This window comes from Lemur catta, chromosome 7 (assembly GCF_020740605.2).
Source record: "Lemur catta isolate mLemCat1 chromosome 7, mLemCat1.pri, whole genome shotgun sequence".
Lineage (NCBI taxonomy): Eukaryota > Metazoa > Chordata > Mammalia > Primates > Lemuridae > Lemur > Lemur catta.
This window is the reverse complement of record NC_059134.1, coordinates 37,756,805-37,779,078: the sequence shown is the minus strand read 5'-3', so window position 1 is coordinate 37,779,078 and position 22,274 is coordinate 37,756,805. Positions and strand designations below refer to the sequence as shown.

Below are 22,274 nucleotides of genomic sequence, written 5' to 3'. Positions count from 1 at the left end.
TAGCTGCAAGAGAAAGAACACAGAGCTAGTGGTAGAAGGCTTCCAGCTACAGGCTGCATGGCACTGTACTCTCCTTGCCAATTAGAGCCAGTCAGACCCCACTGGGGGATTAAGTGAGCAGAGGAATCAGCCTCAGTGCAGGGGCAGGCTGGACCCAATCACACATGCAAGACGGACACCGACAGACACGGGGTGCGACCCCAGACTCCCATGCAGCTCCATATATAGACACACAGAAATAGAAAACAGTACGTGGGATTTCCTTGCCGTTAAATACAGATGCAAACCACGTTCTCTAAGGAAATATATTGCAAAAGAAATATAATATATTTAACAAATACTCAATTACCATCAGACTAATCGAGGGAATTGGAGAATGGCTCAAAGACTCAGAGAGGAAAAGTAGAAGGGAGGACTGGCAGAACAATGGCACTAAAGCTGCCACACTGTGGATTTACTACCTGTGTTATTTTTCCAATTACAGCTATTGTGATATAAAAATTCAGAGAAAGGGCCGCTGTCTGAGACTTTTCCTCAGCTTTTTGAGAACTGACACAACGCAAAAAAATCAAGAAGAAATCAAAGCAGGCCTCCAATAATCTTTAGATGAAACTCGCCAAGTCTATAAACAAAAGGGAAGTGCTTCCCATTCAGGAGCTAAGAAAATTTCTCCAAAGTGAAAAAGTCCACTCTCCCACTCTCACACTGACCCAAGTGAACGCACCAGTCTGAGCTGCTGCTGTCGGAGGCATAAGCCAAAGGCTCTTGGAATTAGAAAAAAAGCCAGAAGAAGCAGGCGAGGAGAGGAAGGGGCTCCCCGCCTGCGCTCCCCCGTGCAGTCTGCAGGCAGCACGTTTGCTCCGTAGTCTGTGAATGTTAAATACGGGAGGGCTGCAGAGCAGAAAAGCAGGGGGCAGGGGGGCAGGCCCTCTGTACTTAGGAGGGAAGGAAAATGCCGGCTGACTAGCGAGACGAGCGGAGAAACAGAAAACCCTTCTTGAGGCACCCAGTCCGTTAAGCCCGGGGACGTGCTGAACGAACCTTGCCAGCGAGCGGCGCGGGGCGCGGGGCGCGGGGCGCGGGGACGGCGCGGGCGGGCGGGCGGGCGGGGAGGGGCCGCGCCGGGCGGACGCAGCCAGTGAGAGGCGCGCGGCGCGGGGCGCGCGGGCGCATTGGAGGAAAACACGCGAGCCCCAAACACACCAGCCCGGGGAGGCGCCGCGCCGACTTCCCAATATAACCAACTACGGAGTCGGGGAGCGTAACTGCGAGAAGGCGGCGGCCAAAGTGCCATTAAAGCTCGGGGCGGAAAGGATGCGTTACCTGAGTCCCCTCTTCTGGGAGAGGCAGGGCAAGCTGGAGGATTCCCTCTGAATGACTGAAAACTCCGCAGTTCTCTTCTGCCACAGGCTGAAAAGGAGCCGCGGAACTGCTCTGTCCGAACTGTGCCGCCGGGCAGGAGGATGGGAGACAGGAATTGAGAGTCACAGAGGAAGGACAGCGGAGTCTGGCATCTCATTGGTAAGTGGCTGACATTCCTTTGCCAGTGACTGCTTTCTGTGACTGTGCACTTCATCTCCCAGCCAGTTAGGATTTTTGACACACGCGTTTCTTCTGCAAAGCTGTCCTTTCTTGCCATGTTGCCAGAATGTATAAACTGTGAGATGAGGCTTTTTAAAAAAAATGCTATTTTTCTCTGTTGGGATTTTATGTCCAAAAGTTGAAGCAAGAGTAAATATAACCTATTTCTGTACCTCATAATGCTACCCAAAATAAGAGTAAATGATTCCTAAAAAATACATTGTAAGGGGAAAAATGCCAGGATAGGGTAAGAATGTTTCTACAAAAGAAACTAAATGTTCAGAAAATAGGATATTGTTCTCAGGTACTGAGTGTATATGTCTTATGATTGAGCAATGTCTTTTTGAGAATAGAAGCCAAATATCTGGGTATCTGGAAGCGCCATAACTTGTTAAAATTCAGCAGGGGTGCTCTATAAGTGGAGTTCTACAAAGTTCAAGAGACTGAGGAGAACAGTATCTTGGATTATGCTGAGCTTTTTTCTGAATGTTGTATAGGATTGTGATAGATTAAAAAATATAGAAAAATATGTTCAGACATACTTATTGAGTTTTTTTATTGGGATAAGTAGGAGAGAATATTAATTTGCACTTATATGAATATGATATACAATAAGTTGGAAATTACTCTGAAGACATGAACGTTTTTAAGTTGTTTTAACTAAATTTATTTTGGAAAGAACCAGGAATCGACTAAATTAGAATTATTTTGTGTTTAAAATTTATAACCTTTCTAGTATGAAAAATACAATTTCATGTGGTAATTTAAATGCAGGTTTGGAAGCAAAAACTTTTAAAACTGTTGTATGTACAATGCTTTACCTACATCCAATTCATCTGTTTCTTAATTTAAAAATGGAAATCATTTAGAGGACCCATACTTCTACTTTGATTCTCAAATTTAACTGGGCAAATAAGGATGAAATAAGATGTTCATTAGGATACCAGCATTAAAAAAAATAAAACAAAGTCTTAAGAATTAATGGAGATTTAATTGATTACTATTGAATTGCAGCAGAACTACAGAAATACTAATGACCATTACAGTGAGCTTAAAGAAGTTCAACATGATTAATATCGTGAATCTAAATATAAAACATTAGAAATCTAATCATTAGGTCATTCTTTTTTTTTTCAAAGTGCCTGTAGTCAGTTTTGAGCAATTCTCACCTATCTTTGTATATTCTCTTATTTATGCTCAAGTTATTATAAATTATGTGTGGACCAGTATATTGAGACTTAAACTTGATAAGCATATGTTTGCTGTGACACAAATGGAAAAACAGAATATTATGATGTAAGAATATGACATATAAAACAAATGATTAAAAATAAAAGATATTATATACAAAGGTTAACTAAATGTAGTGGAGATAAAAAACATAAAATTAAGAGTTAAAAGTTAAAAAAGGAAATACTATATAAAAATAAAATTTGATGAGGAACTTAGCTGGAGTGTGAGAGGATAATATTAAAGCATATCTGAAAATAGAAAGTCATTGAAACATTTATTTCAAGTGCCAATGCTCTTGTGGAGGGATTGGTATAGCCTTTAAATTATTCTTATTTAAAACTTCTGAAAACTAAGAGATGAGGAGAAAAACTACTAATTTTAATTTCTCTCTGATTACAAAGGCAACTATATCTGTAAGTTGTGAGACACATACATACCAGGGTGCTTTTGGAAAGAGATCCAAAAAGCTATAGTTGTGGAATCTTTAAATGGATGGCTGAAACACCCGAATGTTTCCTGAGGTGAGCAATACTTTAACTATCAGGTGGGCTGAAACCTTTATTAAATTATGGAGATGAACTGAAATAAAATCATGAACATACACATAGTATATGTTTATTTAAGAAGAAGAATTAAAAATTAGTAGCTTGTGAAAATTTACTTCAATCTTATATGTCCAATTAAGTAAAACTGTCTTTTAGAAATGTCCCAGGTTTACCCAATATATATTTCATTAGAAATCTTTTTTATTTAGCAGTTTAGACAACCCTTCCCACCTTCTGGATAAAGGTAGGAAAGAGTGTGGTTGAATGTCAAAGCTGATTTAGCCATAAGGACCAGAGGGTGTCAGTAAAGGGCAGAGGGCCCTGTGGATAAAGAAAATAGCTGGCCAAGATGTTCTGGAGTTTGTCTTACTTCCAGATAAAACAAAAGGGGTATTTTTGTGAAGATTAAAATTAAAAAGATGGAAATTTGTCTGGATGGCTATGACTGTGTAAAGATGATTTAACTATACGTAAGTTTGATTGGCTAAAACAAAGTTACAGCCGAGTTTAGTATCCCCACCATCCCTCAACAACTAATCTAGGATTTCATGAGGCTGAGATATGTACAATACTGTGATCTGCTGAATCCATCTTACCACACATATTTTTATTACCTATAGTCTTTGAATTGTCTTTTTAAATATGTTTCTACGAAAGTTTTACCAAGAGGTTGGGAATTTAGTTTTCCTACTTTAAATAAATCCATGCATTCATGTAGTTTGGTCTTTTGAAATTCTTACTTGAAGAGCTCATAGTCATCTCTTTCTTCTTTCTGAGGATGCAAAGATAAAATAAGAGAGCTATGTGTTTCTGACTAGATTTTTGTTTAGAACAGTCTTAGAAGGCTGCACTCATATGTTACATGAACTTCTTAACACTTTATAGCAGGAAAGAGGCTGGTCGGAAGCTCAAAGCAGTAGAATCCCTGCAGAGGTCTATTTTCTGAGCATTTGTGATCAATAACTCTACATTAGAGGCTGGTGCATTTTCAAAAGTAATGGAGTATATAAAACTCCTAACACTTAAGATTTAGGATTAAAAAGTATTATGAACTACGTTCCATATCCGTACCCATCCCTTTCAATTAAGTTCTCCTTTTTTATGGTTTTTGGATATTCAAATGTGTATTTCAAAAAGGGCTCTGATAAATGGAATATTATTCATTTATATTTTCCCCAGACACTTTAACAGTTTTTTTAGTTAATTATTTTTATTTAAAATGAATAAAACAAATTATAGTGTTTCAATACAGTAGATATGAGAAGAATTTTTAAATGGCTATACTATATATATTTACTTTTAAGAAAGATGGTTTTACAAGTAAATTCTTTCATTCACGTTATTTTGCAGCATTAAGTTAAACCCCATGAACTTGATATAACAGTTATATAATCTCTATAACTTCAGTTAGGTTTTACCTGTTATAAATATTTGTATAAGATAATCGTAGAGAATTTTCATGCATATCAACCTCCATAAGTTGAAACACAGGTCTTTAATTTCGTATTCCAGAGTATTGGGTGCTATATTTTTGACATTATAGCCTCCTTAAACGTCAGATGGTAAGAGTTAAAAGGTACTTAAAGTCTGGAAGCTCCTCTTTTCCCAGTGCAGGGAAATGAATCTTTCCAAATAGATCACAAAGAAGTTCTGAAAAATGAATCAAAATTCTTGTCTATTTTACGGAAATAAAAAAAATGAATCTGCCATTTTAAATCTAATAGAAAATAATGTGAGATTTATCATTTCTGAGAATCTTTAGCAGTTACAGTCATGTTCTTTTCCCATGTGTTTCTTAAGCTAGAATTCCTGCGATCGTTGTCATTTTTAAACAGTTCCAAAAATGTTTCATTAGATGCATTTGACAACACAGGTGTAAAATTGATTTTCTTTCTTTTTTTTCTCAGTGGTTCCTTAAAAATTTATAATGACCTAAATAATTTGTTGCCCAACTACCACTTTTTATTATTATTTTTTTCCAAATGGAATTCTCTTAACTGATCTGACAGGACTCTCCTATTTTCTCTTATGCCAGTCATGGTTCCAATTATCTCATATACTCAATCTGCATAGACCAAAAAAGTTGAGCTCTTGATAGAAAGCAAAGGGCAGGTGCATTTGCAAGAGTTTTCCATCAATCACATTGTTATAGTTAGTGTCTTTACTAGGAAATGTGGACCTATTTATGGGTTAAAGTGACTAATCTGAGAATTAGCCAGATTCTAAGCAATTGCACTTTGGGCAAGGAGTATCTCATTTATCTGAGTGATCAAAACTCTCTTATATGAACATTGACTAGAAAAGTATAACTATGTATTTAAACATTTTATGATGGGAGTAAGGATGTAGTCCGTGTAATTCTTATAGCTGTTAAATAAATGCTCAGAAAGGAGTACATCTCATTTTCCATTATCATCTAGTAGTAAATGTAGCATATGGAGTTAGTTGCTGCTTATATAGGTGATAAAAGATGGATTGAAATTCTCTTTTGATAGTTATAATATTGGCAGAAACATTCATCATGAGGCTAAAAATACTGAGAAGTTCTTATTGAGAGATATTATAATAGGATAATGATAGTAATAATACATCTAGAGCCACAACCAGGTCTCTTAATGTATTTTCACAAATATTTCACTAGTTGCAGGAATTTGTATTTATAAGATAACTAGTAGATAAATGGAATGTTTATTTTGCAAGAAATTTAAGTATACAAAGTTTTGTCTTTATTTTCTTAAATATTTAATTGTATGTTTAAAACATCAATTAACCTATTTTCTCTGAAATTAAACCATATGTAAAGGCAACATTCAAAGAGTTTTGAACAATTATTTTAGTTCATCTAGGTTCTCCAATTTAAGTTTTATACAAAAATTTACTTTCAATGATGAAATATTTGCCAAGATACTATTGTTCTTCAGCCTCTAAAATTACAGAATTAGACAAAATCCCAAGTGATTAAAATTAATATTATTGGAAGTTACAAGTAAGTGACAATAGGAAATTTTAAAGGAATTCTTGTTTTCTAAAAAGAAATTTTTATTTAATTTGCAATATTATGATCATTGAATACAATATGATTTCCTGGGCACCTTAACTGATTTAAGTGCCCCAAAATATCTCTGAAAATGTTATGAAAAGTTTCATATTTAATCTATTAGGTTGATAGTTTGCCTTATTTTAATTTATTTTAAAATTCCCCTCTTCATATTCTTTTCTAAAAGATATAGACTAGCTTAATATTGGCTCCCATATAAAAAATTAATAAACAATTTGTTAGTGACCATCATTTTTTTCTGATTTTGAGTATTTTCAATAAAGACTTCAAAAATTATAGCATTTGTAAGTGAATTGAACTCCTAAGCTTTATAATTCAGTTTAATACTCTCTTCTTATTATTATTTAATACTGTCATTCTAATGGCACTGTGTGAGCTAGTGAATAAGAGTTCCTGATGCTAAAATAACCATTTCATTAAAAATCAGTACAATCTCATGAGTTATTGATGTTAAATAAATTGTGGAGGCACAGGATAAAGTGAGAAAATACTATCATTTAATGTTAGAAGGAGCTGTTCAGAGCTCCTATTTTCACCTATTCATATATTATTCATACATTATTTATAAAGACATAAACAAACATATAAAAAAGTGAACTGACCTTTTCAACATTGGAAGTAACAGCAAAGATGGACTTAGAACCCAGTTCTCTTAAATTTCAAGGTCAGTGTTTTGTTATGGTTTAGATGTTTTTTTTTTACTGTGAAAATCTTAATTGTTTTTGTATCTATTCAAATCAAGATTAGAACATAAGCATGTGTAATTTCTTTGTTGGCATAGATTGTCTATTAAGATTAAAAAATTTAGGATTCAATTATTTTAACCAAGAACTGAGGAATTGAACTGCTAGATGTAAACTTTTTCACAATGAACTTGGTGTGCACTCAACAGCTAAATCAAATCAGAGAAGTTTTTTGACAGTTTGAATTAGGAAACCTGGGAACCTTTTAGAGTACTACAATTAAGTAGGAAAAGGGATTTAGTGATTTTTTTTTCATGGCATATAAGTAAAGGAGCATCCGTTTCCTTTGTTACTAGTCTTTGTTTCCTTCCAGATTGACAGTTTTTCCCCCCAGTAATAAATGTTTAATGGGGGTACTAAATGAAATAGAAACTCAGCAAGAAATGTGAGTGAGAAAATATTTCTGTCTTTAACAAATTTGGGGTAAAATTTAAATCATGGGCTTTCTTAGGGTAATAATGATTTTAAAGCTTTGATAACAAAACAGAGAATACATCTCTAGAAATATGCGCTACTCTTCTGCGTTTTAAAAGTCAAATACAACTTGTATACAACTTTTATTAATAGGTTTACTGTTACGATAATAAAGGAATTTAATAGAGTACAAATTTGAGTCTCCAATAGTATTTATTCTTTTTGTATCTGAACCAAAGTTTATCTATGGTCAATTTTAATAATGTGATATAAATTATTTTAGAATGAATGTGTACACTAAGAAATTCTTCAGTAAAACTGAACGTGATAAAAAAATAAAATCACAATAGTGCAACTCAGTGGAAGGCAGTTTAAATATTGCTGGGTTTTCTGGTATAACATTATTTTTTACAGATTCCTTCACTGGAAACTTTGTTGAATTATGACAAGTGTGTGTGTGTGTGTGTGTGTGTGTGTGTGTGTGTGAAATTTTAAGACTCTCTTTTTCTTTAAATACTGAATATTTAAAGGTGACAGGAGGACAAGTGTAATATAGATGAAGTAAAAGACTAACTAAAAAGGTTAATGTCTTGAGGTCTTGTTTTCTACCCTAAGCATACAGCCAAAATTTGCAAACAACTCCAGTACAAAATATAAATATATTCTTCAAGTCCAGTGAACAAAGAGTCCTTAACATTCTTTGAATCCTTACTTTCTTTGAATATTAACTTTCCTAAAACTTATTTTTAATTATTCAATATTTTCAAATAACAGCAATCTTAGGAGGAAAGAGTGGGTTATTTCAGAGTTAAATTAAATAATCCAGAATTGATCTTATAAAATTTATTATATTAACTGTGTTTAAAAATATATGACATTAGTTTTTCAGTCTTTTTTTTCCCTTTTTTAAACCCCCCCATGAGAAATCAAATGGTTTTCATTCTTTAATGTGGTCTTGTTAGTATGCAATTCAATATGTAAAATTAATGAAAAGTAATTTCTTTCACATTTAAAGCAATTTCTACATTAGTTCACTCACTCAAATGGTCTACTGTGGGCAGTTGTAGTACAAAGAAAGAATACAAAGGGACATAAGTAGCTCATGTCCTGGTGGAAGAAATAAACACTTAGAGTGAATGAAATTCAATGTGAAACATGCAATGATAGAGGTGTATATGGCTAAGATAGAACTTTTCAAAATTTCTCCCTTTGGAGACTGCTGGTACTTTTCTCATACTGAGTCATTCCAGCCTGGACTATTTCATGCTACCATTGGTTCTCTAATTGCTGCATTTACTTCCCAATGTCTAAGTTATTTCGAAGTAATTTAGTTCCAAGATTTACCTAACCACTTTAAATGTATACTGTGATTTTCTACATCTCATTATGACATTAACTTTAATATCTTAGAGACATGTAATCTCTGATGATACAGCTGAATCTGAGGTAAAGTGAATAAGGCTGAGATGCTGTGAAAAAAACACAATTTTTATATGTTGTTATAAATAAACTTGATTTCTTTCAGATATTAAGTATGACATATTAATGGTGCTGGTGAAATTTATTTCACAAGGATGGATGAACTGTGATGATAACGAAGCTTTGCCGGGCCTCTTCCAGATAGTAGTAGTAATAATAGTAGCAGAAAATATTACTTTAATATTTATAATACCATATCTAACATAGGGAGCAGTATGGGCTAGAGCTACAGTCCCTAACCCCCAGGCCATGAACTGATAGGAATTGGGCAGGAGGTGAGGGAGTCGTGGGCCAGCAAGCAAAACTTCATCTGTATTTACAGCCATTGCTGTCCTCACGGCGTAAGCTCCACCTCCTGCCAGATCAGCGGTGGCATTAGATTCTCATGGGAGCACCAACCCTACCTACCATAACCTATGAATGCCAAGGATCTAGGCTGCATGTTCCTTGTGAGAATTTAATGCCTGATGATGTGAGGTGGAGCTGAGGCTGTGATGCTAGCGCTGGGGAGCAGGTGCAAATACAGATTATCATTAGCAGACAGGTTTGACTGAACAATAAATGTAATGCACTTGAATCATCCTGAAACCATCTTCTACCCCCTGCTCCCCACCTTCCATGGAAAAATTGTCTTCCATGAAACTGGTCTCTGGTGCCAAAAATGTTGGGGACCTCTGGACTAGAGGATTTGGTGTTTGAATTTTAGGGTTCAGTTTAGTCCCTTTTTTGTGTAACTTTAGACAAATCACTTAACCTTTCTTTACATGAAAAATGGGGGCAATGACTGGCATTCAGTTGTGAAAATATATAAGGAAAAACTTTTACTTTTTAATGATAAAAAAGACAGTATTAAAAACATCAAAATATTAAGTCTGGGAAGAAATTTTTATTTTAGTCCAATTCTCATTCTAAGCTTAAATTATCTACCAAAATACTCTCTTTTTGTGTATGTGAGCATGGTGCCATTTTAATTATAGAAGGAAATATTGAGATCTTTTAAACATGGGCATTAAAGATTATACTACATATATGATTTTTTACTCAAGTAGTTCTCTTGAATAGGTATTTCTTACAAACCTAGTACATATGGTACTACGTACCATTTGCTTTGGGGGATCCAAAGGAAGTGAGAATTTTGATCTCTGACAATGGAGAGATGGAAAATTGTCAGTCAGTGCATAGCTTAATAAAAAAGCTAAGAAAATATACTAATAAACATAACTGTAGAGACATTGCCCATACATTCTGAGGATCTTGGAGGAAAAGAAATAGTTATTGTGGAAATGGATGAAACTAACTCCCCAGACAAAATGAGAAGCACTAAGACTTGAAGAAAGTTTGTTGTATTATAGATTAGCAAAAAATCTAAATTGGCAGGAAGATAGACAGAAACAAGACAGATGTCTAGGAAAAAAGTAGGAAACCTAATTAATGTAATGAAATAACTCTTTGTAATGCAGAAATAGAAATAAAAAATATATAAAATGAGTGCTGAGCATGGTGGCTCATGCCTAATCCTAACACTTGGAGAAGCCAAGGCAAGAGGATTGCTTGAGGCCAGGAAGTTGATACCAGACTGAGCAACATAGCAAGACCCCATCTCTACAAAAAACAAAAAAATTATCCAGGCATGGTGGTGTGTGCCTGTGGTCCTACCTACTTGGAAAGCTGAGATAGGAGGCTTGCTTGAGCCCAGGACTTTGAGGTTGTAGTGAGGTGGGATGACATCACTTCACTCCAGCCTGGGTGGCAGAGCAAAACCCTCCCTCAAAAAAAAAAAAAAAAAAAAGTGTGTGTGTGTGTGTGTGTGTGTGTGTGTGTGTGTGTGTGTATATATATATATATATATATATACACTTTTTATATAAGTCATGAGACATATATGTCATGACATATACATATGTCATGGGAAAATTTGGAGGGTTCTGAGATATGAAATTTTATCTCAAGATTAGATGGTATTTAAGGTTCACCCTATTTTTGCTCTTTACTGTTACTTAACCAAGTAATTTTTCTTCTCTATCAGTTTATTAATCTCTCATTTAAGAGAACTAAAAATCAATTAATTTAAAGGATTTTTTTCCACACTTTGATCCACTGTTATATGACTGTGTGAGTTATGAGGTTTTGATGAAGAGGAAAATTCAAAGAAGTGAAATTCTAAGGGTTGACAGTTGAGTCTAGGATGAACTGCAGAGAAAACAAGAGAAGAGGCCACATTCATGTCATATGGGTAGATCACAAAAAGAGCATGGACTTGCTAGATTCAGGTTTAACTGTGAGTCAATTGCTTCTCCAGGTGTTTCTCTGAGTAATGAGATAACCTAAGTTTTCATCTTTCCCTATACAAGAATGATATTCACTATTACGCAGTTCTTGAAATTTTTTGCAAGAAGGAAATGAGACTGTGTAGATATAGGAATCAAAATTATTTCCTCGTATCTTTAGTTATATATGCTTACAAAACCTCTTTTTATTTTTAGAATGTTTAAGGCAGAAAAATAATTTGAATTTTTTATAAATATACATGGGTACAATGATTCTAGTTTTTCAAATATGAAGAAAATTACTTATTTTCTTTTCACAATACTGAATATTCATGTATATTTGCTGATAGTGACAAGTTTTCTTTTCATGGTCTTAATTTTACTTGCTCATATTGAAATTGATTAACTCTTTTTGGCTATTTTTATTTTATTTTGCTTTGTTTCACCTGAAAAAAGGAAGTTTTTACTTTTCCTTTACAAAATTATTTACAACATAGATTCTATTTTAGAAGTAGAGGAAGATATTTCCCCTATTTTTTTGAATCCCTTGTAATAGTAAAATAGTACAGAATCCATTCATTTGAAATTAATGATTTCACCTAATTATTTTCTTTTTTCATTTTTATTATCGATTTTTCTACTTTTCAAAAGTAATCTTATGAAATGGCTTATAGTGCAAATATGGTGTATAATGCTAATTCATTAAAAACAAATTGAAACTACAATATTTTAAATTGTGAATTGTCATTGGAGTTTAGAGAAAAAAATAAAATGATTTAATTTCAGCTTTCAAACACTTTACAGATGTATTTTTCCAAAAATGACATTTAGACATATTACCATGGTAGTTTTTTTTTTGGCTTGGCTACTTTGGCGATGAGTTATTAAAAAGTAAACCAATGTTATGATTTGTTAGGTACATCATATGATAATTTAAGCATGTATATATGTCATATCTGTACAGCCAATCAACTGCTTCCTGAAATATTTACTGATTATTCTGCTGCTGAAGAAAATACATTATATTAGAAAAATGGGAGAAATAAATCTCACATAAGAATATTCTCTTTCAAAAAACTGGGAACAGATTTTATTGAGTCTGGAGATCTTGGTTGGAGAGGAAAATAGAAAGGTGAAGAAAACCACAAAGCTGACAGGAGAGGGAGCTGATAGAAAGCAGTTTTACACTGTTAAGTGAGAAAGTAATTAAATACACATTCATATCATGAACTATTTTTAAAAACCCTGAAATTGATATTTCACCTGAAACAAAGATGTCTTTTTATCTTTCCTCCACATATTTGTCTTATAAGATAATGATTTTTAAGATAGAAATACATGGTTTATTTTTTCAAATTGAGTAATGAAAGGACAACTATTCAAAAATGCCATATAGTTGCTTGGATAAATATTAATGTAGAAGAAAGAAATGACCTAGTGTTCTCACTTCTTATTCTTATTACTTCTTCTCTTTATACATTTTGTATGATCAGATATCTCCTACATATCAGAACTTTAGTAGATGTTTAAACATTAAGAAAACTAAGAACTTTCTTGATGTATTCTTCTGATTAACTACATTTTCTAAATATTAATTTCCAGTTTGCTAATGTTTGGCTTTAACTAATGCTTAAGTTGTCTATCTCAGATAAATTTCTTTTTTATCTGAAGGAGTTACTCTATTATTAGTTTCTTTTATCCTTCCATTTTAAACACGCCATAAGAATTGAAGTTTTCCCATGAGGAAAAAACAAAACCCAAATAAAAATAGATATTTCTTCTTATGAAGCTTTATCTCCTAAGTAAAAATAAATCAGACATCATTCTAAGGATTGATGTATAAAAAAATATTGTCTTGTGGAAGAATTGTTTTCCAGTAATTAATAATTATAACTTTTTCTTCTAACTGTTCATTTATAAAGAGTCCAATGTTGTATAAGAATCACTTAAGATATGATCTTCTGCTATTTTCCATTAGAATATAAATGTTCTGCTCCACTGGGTGTGTTGTAAGCCTAAAGTCCACCTGATAAAATAGTTCTTCACACATCTGAATCTTGGTCACCTGAAACTATGGGTAGTACAGAACCCTATATATACAATGGGTCTTCGATCTGATAACCACAATGACTCCTAAGTAATTAAGGGACAAGTAGCATATAAAGCCTGGATAAACTGGAAAAAGATTATTTACATCCTGGTGGGACAGTGAAGGACAGTGGAAGATTTCATCATGATAATCAGAAAAGCACAAACTTCGAACTAATAAATTGTTTATTTCTGTAATTTTCTATTTAATATTTTCAGACCATGGTTACCTGTAAGTAGCTGAAACTGTGGAAAGCAAAACTATGGATAGAGAGGGACTATTGTGCCATAATTTCTTTATCCGTTCATCCATCAACATACCCTTTGGTTGTTTCTGTATCTTGGCTATTGTGAACAAGGTTGCAAAGGACATAGGAATGCAGATGTCTGTAGGAGGTGGAGAGTTCATTTCCTTTGGGTATATATCCAAAGAGGGATTGCTGCGTCATATGATAATTCTGTTTTTAATTTCTTTAGAAACTTCCATACTGGTTTCCATAATGGCTGCACTAATCTACCTTCTCACGAACAGTGTGCAAGGGTTCCGTTTTCTCCATATCCTTGACAATATTTGTTATCTCTTGTCTCTTTGATATAAGCCATATTAACAGGTATGAGCTGATATCTCATTGCAGTTTTGATTTGCATTTCTCTGATGATTAGTGATGTTGAGTACCTTTTTATATAATTGTTGGATATTTTTATATCTTCTTTGGAGAAATGTCTACTTAGCTCATTTGCACCTTTTAAAATCAGATTATTTGTTTTTTTGTGTTTTGTTTTGTTTTGTTTTGTTTTTGCTATTGAGTTGTGTGAGTTGCTTATATATATTATTTAGCCTTAAAAAGAAGGAGATCCTGCCATTTGCAACAACAGGGATTAACCTAGAGGACATTATACTAAATGAAATAAGCCAGACACAAAAAGGAAAATACTCCATTATCTCCTTTATATGTGGAATCTTAAAAATAAAATAAAGTTCATAGAAACAGAGTAGAACGGTGTGGTTAACAGGGGTGTGTTTGGTGTGTGTGGGGGGGTGGTGAGGAAATGAAGATCTAAAGGTATAAAGATGTTACAGTTAAGTAAGATGAATAAGTCTAGAGACCTAATGTACAACATGAGGACATTGTTAATAATATTGGATTGTACACTGGGAATTTTCCAAGAGAGTAGATTAAGAAAAGTAACTATATGAGATGATGAATATGTTAATTTTCTTGACAGTAGTAATCACTTCACCATGTGCATGTATGTCAAGACATCATATTGTACACCTTAAACATATACAGTATAAATAAATAAATAAAACACATTTTAAGATTGATACACACAAAAAATATAATTAAAGCTGACTCTCTCCCCTAAAATAGTCTTCCAGTTCCACCTCTCAGAGGTAGTTATTATCAACAGGTCATTATGCATTTATCCTTCCAGACAATGTATCTTTTTTTTTCTTGATGTAATTTTGAGTGTCTGCATTACAAAAAAGATAACAAATTTTTTTCACAGCACATTATTCCTTGATTTTTATAGTTTCTAACTTAAAATTATTTATTAACTTATTTATACAAGACACAAATAAATATGAAATGAAAATTCTTATGTATGCATTTTTACATAAATGTGAAGAGATCTAGAAGTAGAATTGCTAGGTCAATGAGAATATACATTTAAAATTTTGGTTTCACTGCCAAATTGCCCTCCATAGGGATGATGCTAATTAACACTCCCACCAATAGTGTATTAGAATGTCTGTCTCTTCATATTGTAGCCAACACAGTGTATTACCAAACTTTTTGTTCTATAACCAACAAAATAGTTGGAAAATGTATCTTATTTTTAATTTATTCTTAATATTTTGAACATCTTTTATATGCTTATAAAACATATTTTCTTTTACCTACTGTTCTTGCCTATTCCCTTATTTAACTCTATTGAGTTGATCTTTTTCCTATCCCCTTTATATATTAACAGAAACAAAGAAACAAATAGCAGCAAGAAGTCAATTAAAAATGCTTTAAGACATTGCCAAATTTTCTAAAAGTAAAATGCATATCTATGAAAAATCCAGAGATATTTGTATAAATAGCATTCACTTCCTTTTCTCCATCCATTCTAAGCAAAAAGTGGAGGTGCAACGAAGAGAAGACAATTCTACTTGAACAGAGCAGAAAGGCCTTCAATCAAAGAAAAAAATCTATAAATGAGCCTGTTTTCTCATATCTGAACTAGCCTTCCAAATCTCACTCATCCAACACTGGTTCAGGGCATCTTTCACTGGGAAAATCTTTCTTCAGGTTGGCTTCTCTCCCTCTATTCTCCAACATGCCAATAATTCTGATGGAATAATCTTTCAAAGATTCAAGCTTATCATGCCATTTCTTTGCTATAAAAGCATTCATTAATAGTCCCTACTGTTTAAAGAACACATTTCAGATTTTGTAGTATTCCATTAAGAAGTTCCATAACTGTCCTTCAGGAACTCTTTCTAGACTCCTTTGCAATTACAACAATGCATATATGTTATATTAAGCCACACTACTACCAAAACCTGTTATTAAATTTCCCATCTCTGTACACTTGCTGACAGTATCTTCTGCCAAAAATAATTCTCCCCATATCTCCATGCAAAAGTTATTTTTCCTATTAGGAGATTGCAAGCTGCTTTAGGGTAAGAATGTGTTTGGACAATTTTTATAAACTATCTTGCATAACATAAACACTGAAAATTTATTTAATTAATTCTTTGTCCCAATACATAATGATCTAAATAATATATAATGCTTTAACAATGTAAACATTGGGAAATATTACATAAGAACCGATTATCTTTTGTCTAGTGTAACAGAGAGAGCATTCAGGTAAGTTGTAATAGGCTCATTTCAGGTCCTTGACCTGATAACATCAATAAAATTAATTATTTGTCCAAGTTGCCTTTTTAAAATTTGAATGAAGATCCAAAACTTGTATATTCTTAAAGAAATTGTGATAAAAATTATTTTTTAAACTTTTGTTCGATACTTAAGTTACATTGACTTAATGGATTTTGCTACATCTGGATTGCTTGACAGAAAACATGTAACATTGCTTGTTACAAAAACATGGGCAGTAGACCAACACTCATTTTAGCTCTGCTGAAACATGGGACAATATTTTTCATTTTACACATCATTTATAATTGTCCAGCAATTCTACAAAGTTAAAACTTCTTAACACACAAAAAAACAAGAAGTATAGATATTATTTTATAACCTATTATAAGATAATATTTATGAAAATTCTATAATGAAAGATGTACCATACACTGTATTTGGACTTCACACCTGAACAAAATCACAAATAGCAGTAATAAGTAAAATGTTCCATCTGTAACTAAAATAAATCCTAAACCTAATTGTTAGTTCCAGTTATCATATAATTCTATTCCAAATTAAGAAATTGGCAACTATTAATAGCTAAAATGTCTTATTTCTCTATCAGATAACAAGTCACCATAAAAAGAGTAAATAACTGATAACTGAAAAGACATCTTCTGTTTCTTTTCAAATTAATATTCAAAAAATTGAAAACTTTGATAGCTGGATTAAAAATAGAGTCCATCAAATTAATTTCTTAACTTCATATAGAAACACTGCCAAGAAAAAAAAAAAATGTGTTTTAGGAGAAAAAAAAAAAAAAGAAGGAAAAGTCCTTAAGAGGAATTGATTTTAATAAGCCAAAAGGCATTTCCCAGCTTTTCAGATCATTGACTATATTTAAGTCTGGGAATAGGCTATTACCTCTTTTATTCCTCTTCTGCCTCTATCTTCTTCATCTTAAAGTACCATTCTTCGAACCAATTCCTTCTGAACAAGAGCTCTGTGTCATTAATAGGAAATACTATTGAACTGCATAAAGGATCCACATTCTTAGGTTTTCAATCACTAGACAAACTCAAAAAAGCCATGCTGCTCTTCATGGCATTCACTTAGCCTCAAAAGAAAACACTGAAAGTGAAACTAAAGTGGAAGACCAAGATTTCCCTTTGAGAACAGATGAAAATAGAGTTTGCAAGTGTCAAACACAGTCTCTAGCTGGAGTCACAGATACTATGGTGTGATACAATTAAAATTACCTTTTCGTCTGTGTGATTCTACAGAATGGTGAGCTTTTATTTAACAAGGGAAATAGAGTGTATACTTGCTCTTTAGCACTAAATCCAAAAACAGAGGGAAAAAATGGTTGTTGCATTAGCTTCTATGGTTCTTGTATTAAGAAATAGATGACCTGAAAGAATCATCAGTACTCTATCAAACATTTAAAAAGAATGTGACTCTGTATTTCTAAATTTCTGTTAAAAATAACTTTAGAGGGTTATATATTTTCAGAAGTGTATACCATCTCAAAGTATCAAGTAAAAACTGAAATAAATTTTCTATATTCATTTTAATTTGCTGTGTAATTTTAGGTGGTGGATGATTGGAGGATGCAGGGAGGAGATTTAACCTCTAATTGGTTTCACGATTTCACAAGGCTTATGCCAATCTGATAAGAACAATTACCTCACCAAGTATTTGCTCATTTGGACTTGTCAGGCTATTTTGCCAAGGTGTCAGTGACAGACAAAAGAAAGTGCTGGAGAAAATGGCAAAACATGAAAAAATATAATACAAATGCATGCAAAATTTGAGAGAAAGATAAGAGAAATAATTTAATGACTAGAACCAAAACCATTTGGTTACTGTATTTGTGTGTGTGTGAAAACTCTCAAAGACTTGAATGTGTAGCTTAAAATATTAGTCATATAAAAAACTCCTATAGTGGAGTTCATCATAAAAATAATTAGAAATAGTAAATACGTTTTATTAGATCTGAGATAAATATTGCACCAGCCTGATTAATTACCATAATATTGATATTTGATAATATTTGGTGCACATTATGCTAAGCTTTATGGTTACAAGTTAATTTCATTTCCTTCCACATTGTTTAAGGTTTAAAAACATGAGCTATAAAAATTCAAAGAAAAAACAAGAGAAATCAAAGAAATACTACGTTTGTGCAAAAATAAGAGCAAAAGTGAAAACAATTTAATTCAGCTTAGCTTTATTTGCTGTTTTCTATGTGCAAGGAAAGCTGACATCTGGATGACAAAAAACCATTTTTAAATATTAGCAGTGAATCAAGTTTACTCTGAATGTTTTATACATGGAGGGGAGTCTCACAATATCCAATATTTAAATTTTTGTTGATGCATATATAGAGATTCTAAATTGTATATTTGTGTAGGTTATCAACTACCTTTTATGGTAAAAGAAAAAATAGCTGTCACAAATCTGATGTATTTAGCATTAACATTTCTTTACTCACAAGTTTGGGGCTCACTATAAAATTTTAAAAATCCCTGCAAAATGTAATTAATGCCCTTCCAATCATCATCATCATCACCACCAGGCTAGGATAAGCTAAATCAAATCTATAAAGAGAATAAAATGTAACTCTAACTTCGAACTAATCTTCTCAAATCTAGAGCCTTTTTCTCATTTATTCAATGAGAACATAAAACTGAGCCTTCCCTGGCCTTGAATTTTCAGTATACCAACTTGTGTTTCGTAGAGTAGGTGTTTACTATCAAGAGGCAACTCCAAGACCTTTTCTCTTTATTTCAAAATTTGCCTGTAAAATTTCCCTGTTCAAAATGTTTTGTTTCCAGATCTGCTTTTTGTTCAGTCGTTTCTTCTCTTCTTCAGGGCCTCTAGCTCTCTGATTTTTGCCATCTATCTAGTATCTTCAGTCTCTCCATTTTTTTAACCTTCTTTCTTTAGGCATAACACATGTGCAAGGTGGTACAATCTAATAAAAATAAGCCTGCTCCTAGTCTTGCTTCTACTCAAGCTACCACTCTGATACTTCCCTTCTCCTTCAAACTTACTGTTTGCATACCTTACCTCTCCTCCTCTGTGTTCACTGAAGAAAGTTTTATGCATCTCTTTATCCCTGTCACCAAGTAGTGCCTTGCACATAGACACTCATCAGATGCTTATTGAAGAAATACATAAATAACTGTGTGAATCTGATCATATGATTGCCCTCATAAAGTGTAGTTTTAGGTATCATGAATATTATGTTACTTAAATTTGCTGTAATAATAAATAGCATAATAACAAAAAAGGAACATCCCCCAATCTTTCAATTTCCATCACAGATAGAAATGTCTCAGTGATAGTTATGAAGAATACGCAAATGGCTATACATTATATGAATAATAGCTCCTAATTTAATTTTGATGGCACTGAGTCAAGAATAATTACTTAAATATTTCTGTTGACTCATAAGCCCTACCTAATCCAGCTATGGCACTAGCCTGTATGATGAATGATGATTTCATAGAAACAACGCAAAAAGCCTCTAGCTTATGTATGTATGCCAACGTGTTTTGCACCTCAGTGACTTTACATCTCCTATTCCCTTGGCCTGAAATGTACCTTCCTCTCTCTTGTCTGAATATTCTCTGCCTGTCTTTCAGGTCCAGAATATCACTTCCCCAGTAAGGTTGCCGTCAAATTTGTGTCTCTCATTATTTTGTCTCTTCACAAAATTAATTCCTACAGAACATGTATCATACTATATAATTATTTAAACACATACTTGATAATGTCTCCCTCCCACGGCTTACCTCACCTCTTTAAACTCTGTAAGAATTCAAATTTTATTTTATGTATTTAGCAAGTAGTACAATGCCTGGTATATAGTGGGCACTTCATAAATAACATATTGAATGGATGAATAAATGAATGAACACAGATGCAGTCTGGGACAGGTGTTTAATGTATGGCTCCAGTAACTGAGGAATTAGTGTTAGTAAGAACATGCTGGTTTTACTCCTAGGAACTGCAATTCCTTTTTACACATTTAAATTTTAATTTTAATTACTCAAGAATTATAGCTCTCTTTGTTGACAGGCCCAGAACTCTATTGGCCATTCACTTTCTATTCTTCCATAGAGATATTAATATCTCTTTGAACCCCAAATTAATTCTATGAAAGTGCTTCCTATCCTTATGAGACAATGGAGAATAAATTTTAGGAAAGGAGTTGGTGAGGAAAGTGTGTTTTTTAAATAACATTTCCAAAGCTCATTTCTCAGAATGTTACAATTAGAGAATTAAAATAAAAGTGCTAAGGAATTAACTTCTAAATTTCATTATTTTATCATATTAGAATAACTAGAACTTGCACAATCAAAGATCAGGTGTGATATACTTAGCTAAAGAACAGTAGAAAAGTATAATGCCTTATAATTAAGGAATGGCCATTGATGTTAATGAAAATAGACTATAGAGACATACCTATTTTAGAAAGTAACCAAATTATATTAGCATTTAATTCTTCAGTGCTTTCAACCTAAAAAAAAAAAAAGTTCAATTTTCTTTATGGCTATTGGCTGAGTCCTCATAATTTCCTAATATTAAATATCATTCTCTTTCATGTTTTTCTTCTCATACTACTCTGACCCATGGTAAAATGAAGACAGTCTCAGTTTAAAGAGAGAATATATATTATAGTTTAAGATATTAGGCAGCATTAACTAAAGATCTCAGGATCTAGAATTTCTGCCTAATGATTCAGAATCCCACCTAGAGTGGCCTGTTCTGTATGCTTTCCCATGTGACCATCTGAGCTCTGTGGATGTTCTGATTGTAAGTCAAACAGTGTGGGAGAATTATGTTAACACCTCTAAATGTAGTCTACCAGTTATTCCATAAACAAAATTAGCTAAGTTCCTATTATATGCCACACTCTCTCTTTTAAAGCATAATTAATAATATGCACTGCAGAGGGGGAAAAATGTCTCTTTTAGACCTAGTAGATAAAGAACATGAGGTAACAAATTCCATTATGAGATATTGTGCATAAAAGATAAATTACATGCATGACAATTAGGCCTTCCTTTAATAGTTGTGGGGTCTGGGACAGGAATACAATAGTGGCCCACATATTATGTAATTATATAAAGATTATAAACTTAAAAACTTTTATTCTCCAACTTTGATAAATCCCTTTATAAATCCTGAAAAGCTAGTTGTGGGTTTGGAATTTTTAGACTCTCTGTAGTTTTGTATAAATACATGGAATCTGGCAGAGGCTGGCTCCAGGTCCCTATCCCTAATCTGAAGCCTGTTCATCTTGTGTACACCACCACAAGGGGCTTTGTGCCATAGGTGGGCATTCTAGTCCACGTTTCCAAGCTCTGCTCACATCCCCTATATCTTGGCTCCCCCTCAATCTGTAGGTATACACAGTAGTCCACCTACAGAGATGGACATAGTAAAGAGGCCTACACCGGCCCTGGAGACCGGCCTTGGATCATTTTACCAAAGAATTCCAAGGTTCTGAGTATTCTAAGTATGATCTAGAGCAGGCTCTGTGTGGACAATTCTCCTTGGCTGCCAAAATTCTTTTCTTGAGGGGAGAAGCATAGCTAGAGAAAAGCCAAAGCAGGTTCCTCTACAAAGGGTCAGGGCCAAGATAGGATGATAATAATGGAAATGTAATGAAATGGTTAAGGGGAAATTTCAAAATACCTCTCTATTATCAATGTTGTTACAAAGAGAGGCAGTACAACAAACAAGTCATCTGGGTGCAAAACTCTGCCTTACCACTTAGTAATCTCTAGATGTAGCCATTTCATCTTGTGCCTCAATCTCCTTACCTATAAAATGATAAATTAATACTTTTCTCATAGTGTTGTGAAGATTAAATGTTATTAAAAGCACATAAAATAGTACCTGGCATATAAAAACCACTCAGTAAGTATTACTCTTTATTTTGAAGTGCTAAGCAATAATCAATACACCCAGGATGCATCCAATTTAAAGTGTGA

The 22,274-nt window shown here is 33.3% G+C and overlaps 1 protein-coding gene across 2 annotated transcripts in view; it reads left to right on the top strand.

Moving 5' to 3' along the window:
* The first annotated feature begins 1,199 nt into the window (after nucleotides 1–1,199).
* The window catches only part of CNTN5 (contactin 5), a 1,109,255-nt gene continuing 1,088,180 nt past the window's right edge, over nucleotides 1,200–22,274 (top strand). For both annotated transcript variants that reach the window (XM_045556882.1, XM_045556883.1), the window contains exon 1: nucleotides 1,200–1,521. The gene's annotated coding sequence lies outside the window, so the exon portion shown is untranslated. The remainder of the gene's footprint in view (nucleotides 1,522–22,274) is intronic.